The sequence below is a fragment of the Desmodus rotundus genome, chromosome 2 (assembly GCF_022682495.2).
Source record: "Desmodus rotundus isolate HL8 chromosome 2, HLdesRot8A.1, whole genome shotgun sequence".
Lineage (NCBI taxonomy): Eukaryota > Metazoa > Chordata > Mammalia > Chiroptera > Phyllostomidae > Desmodus > Desmodus rotundus.
The window spans coordinates 76,139,314-76,148,859 of NC_071388.1; the positions used below are offsets into that span (position 1 = coordinate 76,139,314).

A 9,546-nucleotide genomic window follows, 5' to 3' on the forward strand; every position below is an offset into this window, starting at 1 on the left:
TTAATGGTGGAACTTAATCTTCACTTACAGGATACTGAAAGATAAGAAATTCCACACAGAAATAAGAAACCCATTGGAGGAGAAGCCTCATACATTATGTATGGTTTGGAACTGTTCAAGTACAGTTTTATGGCAAAAAGTGCTACAATAACAAACCACAGTTAAAAAGAGTTCTTCATAAAGTTATACCAAACATAGCACACAACTAGCAACAGTTTATGTCTCAGCTGCTCAAGTTAAAGGTCCCAGAAGCGCCATCCTGAATTTGGAACATATAGCCATCAGTGGAAGTTTCTGGCACAACATTTGGGTCTTCCTCTTCTTCTACAGAGAAATATTTCTTAATCAAGTTTAATGAAGCTTTGTATACAGATTCATTTTCAGGGTTTTGTAGGGCTTCAATTCTGTCCAAACCTTCACATTTTGTAATCTTTATACTAAGTTTCTCAGTTTCACCTAGCTTCTCAGCAGTCTGGAAGATATTTGAAATGGCATCCAGAATAATGAGAATAATTTTGGTATCTTTCACAGTTAAGAAGTTCATCAATGGTTCTATTATACCACAGTGACCCTGGTATACAATCTGTCCAACTGTTCCACCACTTGTATAAGTTGTTCACAGCCCACAGCTTCCTTTTGTGTCTTAAAGTCTGCCGTAGAACAACGAGGAATGGGACTAATCCATGATTCACTACTTGATCTGTCTGGTCCTGGCGGCCAGCTGTGATGTTTGACATTGTTCGTGTGCCTTCCTTCTGAATTTTAGCCTTAGAGTTCATTAGCAGGCTGGGAAAGATGGCAAGTGCTCCCGCAACTATTAAAACCTGAGTCTGTTCATCTGTCCCAGTGACAATATCTCCTATGGCTCTTAGTGCAGGAGTCACAATTGGCAATTCAGTAGCTCTCAGGAGCTTCACAAGTTAGGGCACAACTCCTGTTTTCACAACCACTTCAATCCATTCATTTGCACCATCAGTAAGGTAGGAAATGGCCCAGAAGCTATCTGCTAATACTTCTGGGTCACCATGATGCTGGAGACAAAGTAGGAAGAATCTGCTCAACAGCATCTAATGGGGGATGCAGGAGTCTTGTAGCAATGAAGGTCTGAAAGTGTCCAGGTAAGATTACGTAAGTAACCACATGCTAAAGATGACATATCAGGAACTGCAAGAAGAGCCAACAGTGGGTCAATTGCACTGTCCGTGATAACCAAGTCTCAGAAACTGGACCATCACCTGTGATGTTTCCTAGAGCCCATATGGCTTGTTCAGTGATGTGAGCATGAGGAGATGCCAACAGAGAAATGAACGCTAGGATAGCACCTCCACCTACTACAGCCTTGGTCTGTTCTGATGTCCCAGAAGCAATGTTACTGAGGGCCCAGGCAGATTCAAACTGAATACGACTAAATCAGTTCTGCCCAAGAAGGACACAAATTTTGGAATCAAACCCAGATTATGTTGTTTGTGCGTGGCTGTTTTTCCCTAGAAAGCAGTTTCCTTGCCACCTGAGTACCTTGGAGCTAGCTTTCCAAATTGTTACTATTTGTGCTTTGACAATTTCCTCAACAGACCAGTTTGTAGTGCCCTGGTTGTTGCGGTTTTCCTACAGTGGAGAAGTAGCATCATTAGGAAACAAGCTTATATTTATTCTTTTCAGCATCTGGTCATCCTTCTTAGATTTTCTCAGCTCCACATTAACATCTATTCAGCATTGCCTCATTTCTGTACTGTCTTTCTCCTTGTTCTTGAATCTGTTAATGGGGGCAGCTGGCGAATTAGCATTCTCATTGATGGATATGGTTATGAAACAAAGGAAGATAGCTACACAGCTGACTCAGGCTTCTCCAGGAGCCAGTGCAGAGCAGACAACCAGTGGTTTGGTTGTTCTGAAAACCTCCAACAAGGATCACCACAAAGACTGTGTCTAAAAATTATATCTATTAATGTTTAGAAAGAGGGGAAGGGAGGACGAAAGAGGAGAGAAACATCAATGTGCAAGAGAAACATCAATAGGTTGCCTCTCACATGTCCCCAACCAGGGACCTGACCTGCAAGCCAGGCATATGCCCTGACTAGGAACTGAACCAGCAACTTTTCAGTCTGTCGGACAATGCAGGAACAACTGAGCCACACCAGTCAGGGTAGTACTGTCTTTATTCTTTTATTTAAGTTATTCCAGAATGTCTTCTGTTTAAAATGCAAATTAAACGTAATTCAGATGTTGTTTCCTGTCTGAAGTCAGTACTGATCCAATTCCCAAAATGAATTATTTTCCAGGTTCTATTGTCTTTTCAATTTACTTCTATAACTTTTTTTTGTCTTATGTAACAAGGCCTTTCATATCACAGAGGTTAAAATTTATTCTTCAATCTTTAAAATTATGAAAAAAATAAGGGTCCTAAATATATACCAAACTTTTCTTCAACACTTTAGAATTTTTATAATCTAGGTTTTAATAGTTGTTAAAGTTGAGATCTTATTTTAATTTTTATCTAAATGGGAATAATTTTACTAATTTTACTAATTAAGTGTTTATTTCCCTCTATTTGAAACCATGTTCATTATATACCACATGCTTGACTACTCATGTGTTTATTTCTTGACTTTCCATAATGTTGTACTGCTTAATTAGTCCTTCAGTTCCAATATTATATTGTTCTCATTGTGATACTTAAAAAAAAAGGTTCTGATAGCTGGGATGACTTTGTGTATTCCTCCATTGATAGCTGACACATAGGTTACTTCCATGTATCACCTCAAGAGTGAAGATACCTCTTTGAGAGTGATTTTATTTCCTTCAAATATACTCATAAATGGGATTACTGGGCCATATGGTAGATCTATTTTTAATTTTTTGAGGAACCTCCATACTGTTATCCATAGAGGCAGCAGCACCCTTTTACATTGCCACCAATAGGGCGCTAGGTTTCCCTATTCTCCACACCCTTCCTCGCCAACACTTGTTGTCTCTTGTCTTTTTTATAATAGTCATCCTGTCAGATGTAAAGTGATATCTCATTGTGGTTTTGATTCGCATTTCGATGATAATTAGTGAAGTTAAACATCATTTCATGTATCTGTTGGCCATATGGATGTCTTCTTTTGAAAAATGTTTATTCAAGCCCTCTGCCTGAAAAAGCCAAGTCCTCTGCCTATTTTTTAATTGGATTATCTTATTTATTTTGCCATTGAGTTGTAAGAGTTCCTTATATGATTTGAATATTAACCCCTTATCTGATATATGGTTTGCAAATATTTTCTCCCATTTTATAGGTTGTCTTTTCATTTTACTTAGGCAAACACTGCACCAATTTTCTTTGTCTGGAAGAATATTAGTAAAAAGCTCAAGTTCTGTGCTGGGGCTACAACCAGATGAACATTCCAGATACTTGGGGAAATTTTCATGGGTCACAAATGGATGTGGAGTGTTTTTTGCTGTTGGGGTTTTTTTTTACCATATACAAATTTCTCTTGCAAAACAAAAATTGTAGTTCTTTCTTTTGTAAGGCTAATGATAGAAATCTGAACTATACAAGAATATCTTAAGTGCACTAAAATGACGACACATATAAGATCCGTACAATACAATCTCCCAAAATCATGGTTTTATTCAGTTGATTTTCCCTAGATTCTCCTCCTTCACCGTGGCAAACTGTTGGTAGTACTGTCACCGTAACTCACCCCCTCAGCCTCATTTTTGGGTAGTCATGTCCTGCACAAATTCTAGGTTTGGCCACGTGACACACAAAAAATCCACTGGGGAGCCTCATCCACAAAGGCTGTCCTGCATTTGGACTTCATTTAAATTATGAAATCATGAGATTCAAGTTTTGAAGAAGGGTGAGTAGATCTTCCACATGAAAGATCATAAATTAGTGCAGCTAACAAATCAAATGACACACACGGTTTGCCAGATGGCCGTAATTCCCCTTCTTGCAAATACTTCCTGGGACCCTTCCTCCCAGACTCAGATCTCCGATGTGACTTGCTTTGACAAAGGGAGCAAATCAAATACCCTATAAAGAGAAACTCGAAAAGTGTTTGCTCTTCCAACTTTTCCTCTTTGAAATGCACACACCATGTGAAGTGGCTTTTAAAATGCAATCACCATGTGAAGTAACTTAAAAGAATCATAAGACACAGGAGTGAGTGTCACCCAGGATTAACAAACCTCGAGTTTATCCAGCAGCTAACTAATTCTCAATGAGTAATCTAGGCAAGGCCAGCTGAGACAGATGCAGCTAAGCTCAGACCAAATTCCCAAAACGAAGAATAATGAGCTCATAAATGATTATTGGTTAAGTCACTAAAATTTATTACATTTTGTTATGTAGCAAAAGCTAACTGCTATGAACCAAACCCTGTACTTCATGTGACTAATCTATATTATGACCTGGACAATAATGGCAATCAGAGAATAGGTTCCTACCTTTCTTTGGGGGTGGAGAGGGGGGGCGGGTGGGGAGAAGAGTTGTATATGCCATAGTTTCTATTTTTTGAGACTTGTTCATGTTAAAATATTTTAATAAATATTTTATAGATAACTGGGGACATATAATTATCTAATATTTCTTTTTACTGACATTAATTATTAATGCTTTGCATTTTCCTTTTAGTTGATGCTAATTGAAAAAAGTCATACCAAGAAAATGCATGACAGTTAATAATACAGTCAATGCATAAACAGGCCTTTAAAAATAGAATACGGAAGGTTGCCAGTCAAGATGGTGGCATACACAGACATGGCTCATCTCCTTGCACAACTACATCAAAATTACAACTAAAATAAAGAACAACCATCACTCAGAACCATCAGAAATCAAGTTGAATGGAAATCTGACAACTACAGAATTAAAGAAACCACATTCATCCAAACTGGTAGGAGAGGCGCAGATGTGGAATGGGCTGGTCCCTTATCCACACATGCTGGATAAAAATTTGAGAGGAATATCTCAGCAGCAAAGAGTCCCTGCCCCACAACAGATGCTCCAGCCCAGGACTCCAGTGCCAGGAAGAGAAGTCCCCACAACTTCTGGCTGCAAACACTAGCAAGGATTGAGTTGGTAGGAGAAACTGCTGAAGCCCCAAGCAGTTCCTCTTAAAGAATCTCACAGAGACTCACCTACTCAGACTCACTACCTCTGAGTGCAATAGCACCAGTGTAACAGCAGCATGAAAGGTACCAGTGGCATAAAGGGAGGAACTGAAGTGTCTGGCATCAAGGGAAGCAGAGGGCATTGTCCGTTTTCTAAACTCTCCCTCCACAGAGGCAGCAAGCTGGTGTCATTTCTGAGACTTCATCAACCTGGCTAAAACTGTTTGACCCACCTTGGAGATCCTAGAGACTCCGCTCAACCCAACTTACCAGCCCGCCCAAGCTGCTTTTCCATATGAATGGCTGGTCTTGAATCATGCTTCACAAATTCCTAAATCCTATCAAACAAATAACAGCTGGCCTCAGTGAGTCCCAGGCACAGAACTGATTCCCAGTTTTGCTTCATCTGGGAATCTCCAAGCCCAGCCTAAGTAGCAGCCATCTCCTATTGCTTTATAGCTCAGGAAGAGGGGGCCCTGGGCAAAACACAGATGGGGGCTGACATTGGCCTATATCATCTGGGAAACCACAGGACCAGCACACCCAATGGACAGCTACAGACCACATCAGAGTACCACCACCCAGCCCCTGCACAGCTAATCCTCCACAGAGGGCAGAGATTGATGCTAAGTGGCCACAGCCAAGCCTTACAGATGACTGGCCTGGGTAAATCCCTCCCATTGATCTGCGTCAGCAACCAAGGCTCAACTAGAAGAGGAGGGTGTACTCATCTCACACAAAGGATGTACCTTCAGTACCCAGCTTGGGTGATAGTGGAGGATGTGCCACTGGACCCTACAAGACACCTACTATATTAGGCCACAGTACCAAGACAGGGATCAAAGCAGCTCTATCTAATACATAGAAACAAACACAGGGAGGCTGCCAGAATGAGGAGACAAAGAAACATGGCCCAAATGAAAGAAGAGATCAAAACTCCAGAAAAAGAGCTAAGTGAAATGGACATAAGTAAAATATCAATCAGATGCAGAGTTCAAAATATTGGTTATAAGGATGCTCAAGGAACTTAGTGAGGACCTCAGCAACATAAAAAAGATCCAGTCAGAAGGGAAGGATACTCTAATTGAAATAAAGAACAATTTACAGGGAAATAACAGCACAGTGGATGAAGCCAAAAATCAAATCAATGATATTCAACATAAGGAAGCAAAAAACAACAAAGATAAAAAGAATCCAAAAAAAATGAGGATAGTATATACAGCCTCTGGGACATCTTCAAGAGGTTCAACATTCACATCATAGGGGTGCCAGAAGGAGAAGAGAAAGACCAAGAAATTGGAATCTATTTTAAAAAGTTGTGAAAGAAAATTTCCCTATTGTTGAAGAAAATAAACATGCAAGTCCAGGAAGCACATAGAGTCCCAAAGAGGCCCACTCCAAAACACATCATAATTAAGATGCCAAAGTTTAAAAATAAAGAGAGAATCTTAAAAGAAGCAAGAGAAAAGTTAGTTACCTACATGCAAGTTCCCATAAGGTTGTCAGGGGATTTCTCGAAAGAAACTTTGCCAGCTAGAAGGGATTGGCAAGAAATATTCAAAGTCATGAAAAGCAGGGACTTTCAGCCAAGATTGCCCAATGCAGCAAATATATCATTCAGAATTGAAGGGTGGATAAAGAGCTTCCCAAACAAGAGAAAACTAAAGGAGTTCATCACCAAATCATTATTATATGAAATGTTAAAGGGACTTATTTAAGAAAAAGAAGATAAAAACTATGAATAATAAAAGGGAAAAAACCAAATCTATCAACAATTGAATCTAAAAAACAAACTTCGCAAACAAGAACAGAGACAGAATCATAGACACAGAGAGCATTTGATTGGTTGTCAGATGGGAGGGTGGTGTCTGGAAATGGGTGAAGAAGTAAGGGTATAAGAAGTACCAATAGGTAGTTACAGTACACCCATGGGGATGTAAAGTATGGTATAGGCAATGGAGTAGCCATAGCATTTATATGAATGACCCATGGACATGAATAATGGTGGGGGGATTGCATGAGGGAGTTGAGCATGAGGGCTGGAGGCGTGGAAAAGGGGGAACAATCAAGATAACTGTAATAGCATAATCGATAAAATATAATGAAAAAGTTTTAAAATTAAAGATTAAGACTAGAATGTAGTGTTATTTCTCCAATAGCTGATAGCAACCACTTTAGGTTTCTACACACGTATTAGGTTTTCCAAGAAAACAAGTAACCATAGCAACTCCAGAATCATATGATATGCTTTTAAAGTACTACTAGTCACTAATATTTGTTCAAATATGAACACATGTATAAATATATCAACTCATGATTAAACACATCAATTCATTACAAGTTAGGTTGTAGCATCTGTTACATTAGTGATTTTTAAATTAAATACTATTTCCTAATCCAAATATTTTAATCATTTCAACTGCAGAGACAAATACCTATGAAGCCAGCTGTGCAATGGGTCTCAGAGCCCTAACATTATACAGAAACTCCACTGATTCTACTATTTCTGCATGGGATGCAGAAAGAACGTCTGGGAGGTCCAAGAAAGAATATCAAGTAGGAAGCTTTAATAAATATATGAGAACTATGGACTGCAATTCCCACTTCTCAACCATTAATTAATGGGAAAAAATAAGCAGTAACAGTGTGGAGTGGGTAAAGAAGTAAACCCAGGACTATAATTCTAAGTATCCTGCCACTTAATACAAAGGAGTTAAAATAATGGTAGCTTAGAATTCTCTAGTCTAGATTAGTGACTGATAAGAGACTTCAAAATTGTCCTCAGGGGCTCTTTTTTAGTTGGGCAAAGGGTTGTCCCATGGTTTAAAACTACACATTTGAACTATTGAGAAAATGTCTTAGTCATTATTCTTATCTACAACACTCCCCAACTAGTCAATTGTCATAAGGATTGTTTTCCTGAAACTTTTATCTAATCAAGCAATTCTCACGCTTCAAAATCACTCCAATTTTCCCACTGCCCACATCGTAATGAGAATTCTGTTCTTACCATGATCAGGAGTCCAGCTCTTATTATAAAACTGTGATTTTTTCAGGCCCTAAGTTAGGCAATTACACATGCTTCAGGAAAAAGGTGGCTCACTCCCTCCATTACCATACACCCCCCCCACACACACACAGACACACACTCTCATACACAGAGACACACACCAGACTTGGTACACAGCTAAAGCACTGCAGTTGTAAAGGGCATTGAGATGTAGTCAAGGGCTCCTGTTCCCCTGGCTGGTCATGCCTTTTGTTTATTTGCATTGCTACCCAAGCTGTCCTTATTCCTAGATCTCTTTACCTGAGGCCTTGGGCCAAGGTCCTTTGCAGGCACCTCTGAGGAAGCCCTCTCATGGGGAGCATGGGGAGAAACCTTGAAGACACTTTCCCTACTCTCACTCAATACCCAGTACTTTTCCACTCCCAATCCTTCTCCCTTCCCCTTCCCCTAACTTCAAGGTTTATAAAACTCACAGTCTTTTTTTTGGAGGGGTGGGGGGTTCTTCATCAACAGTGAGAGGATCCCATCTATGTCTGCTCTGATCCATATCACCTTTGATCTGTGTACCTTTCCATGGGCGGGTGTCGGGGGGTTGCACGATGAGTCCATGCTTTCTCTGAGTTTAGCTTTTCTCTTACAAGCAGTAAGTGATTAAAGGCTTACCACCTTCATTTTTTGCTTGTTGCTTTAATTCTTTAACGAGCTACTCAAGAAAGACAACAGCTCAGCATCTGCTCCCACCTCAGCTGAGCTCCAGACAGGTGAGGACTTGTCAGGCCTGGTCAGACCCCAGCAAAGTGCTCCAATATATTTTCAGGGCTCCCTTTCCCTCTACCAGTTCTCCCATGCCTCCAATTCGGGCACACTGTACCTGCATCAATTTCCACATTTATTCTCTCTCAGTGCTTTTGAACAATTCTTTAACTAGAACCTCCCCTTTCTCCTGGCCACTAAGTAATAGAAAAATAACTAATATTACTAAAGGACAACTTAGACCTTACTTCTTCTCTGAGGTTGTTTCCATCTCACTTATACGGTATTACCTTTATGCTCCCCTGATCTTATAAGAGCTTTAACACAGTTTCATACATATCAGGTTATATTGCAAATTAGTTTTTTCACGATTTAAAACTTATACATTGTTTATTTCTGGAATTTTCTATTTAATATTCTCAGACCATGTTTAACCAAGGGTAACTGAAACTGGAAAAGTGAAGGTGAGGAAAAGAGGGGAGAACTACTGTATTTACTTTGCTCTGGATAGTTAATAATAAAACATGGCAATGCAATGCAAATGTGATTTTATTGTAAATATTAGTATTTTAACCATAGTGGAAAATATTGTTCACTTTAATATCTATCATTTCTAGACACACACACTTTACCTAAAAGTGTGGTCAGATATTTTTGCAGCAAGATTGGCATTCAAGACCCTGCAA

At 39.5% G+C, this 9,546-nt stretch overlaps 1 pseudogene; it reads right to left on the reverse strand.

Moving 5' to 3' along the window:
* Positions 1 to 223: 223 nt before the first annotated feature.
* On the reverse strand, positions 224 to 5,240 carry LOC112302584 (importin subunit alpha-1 pseudogene; annotated as a pseudogene).
* Positions 5,241 to 9,546: the final 4,306 nt, after the last annotated feature.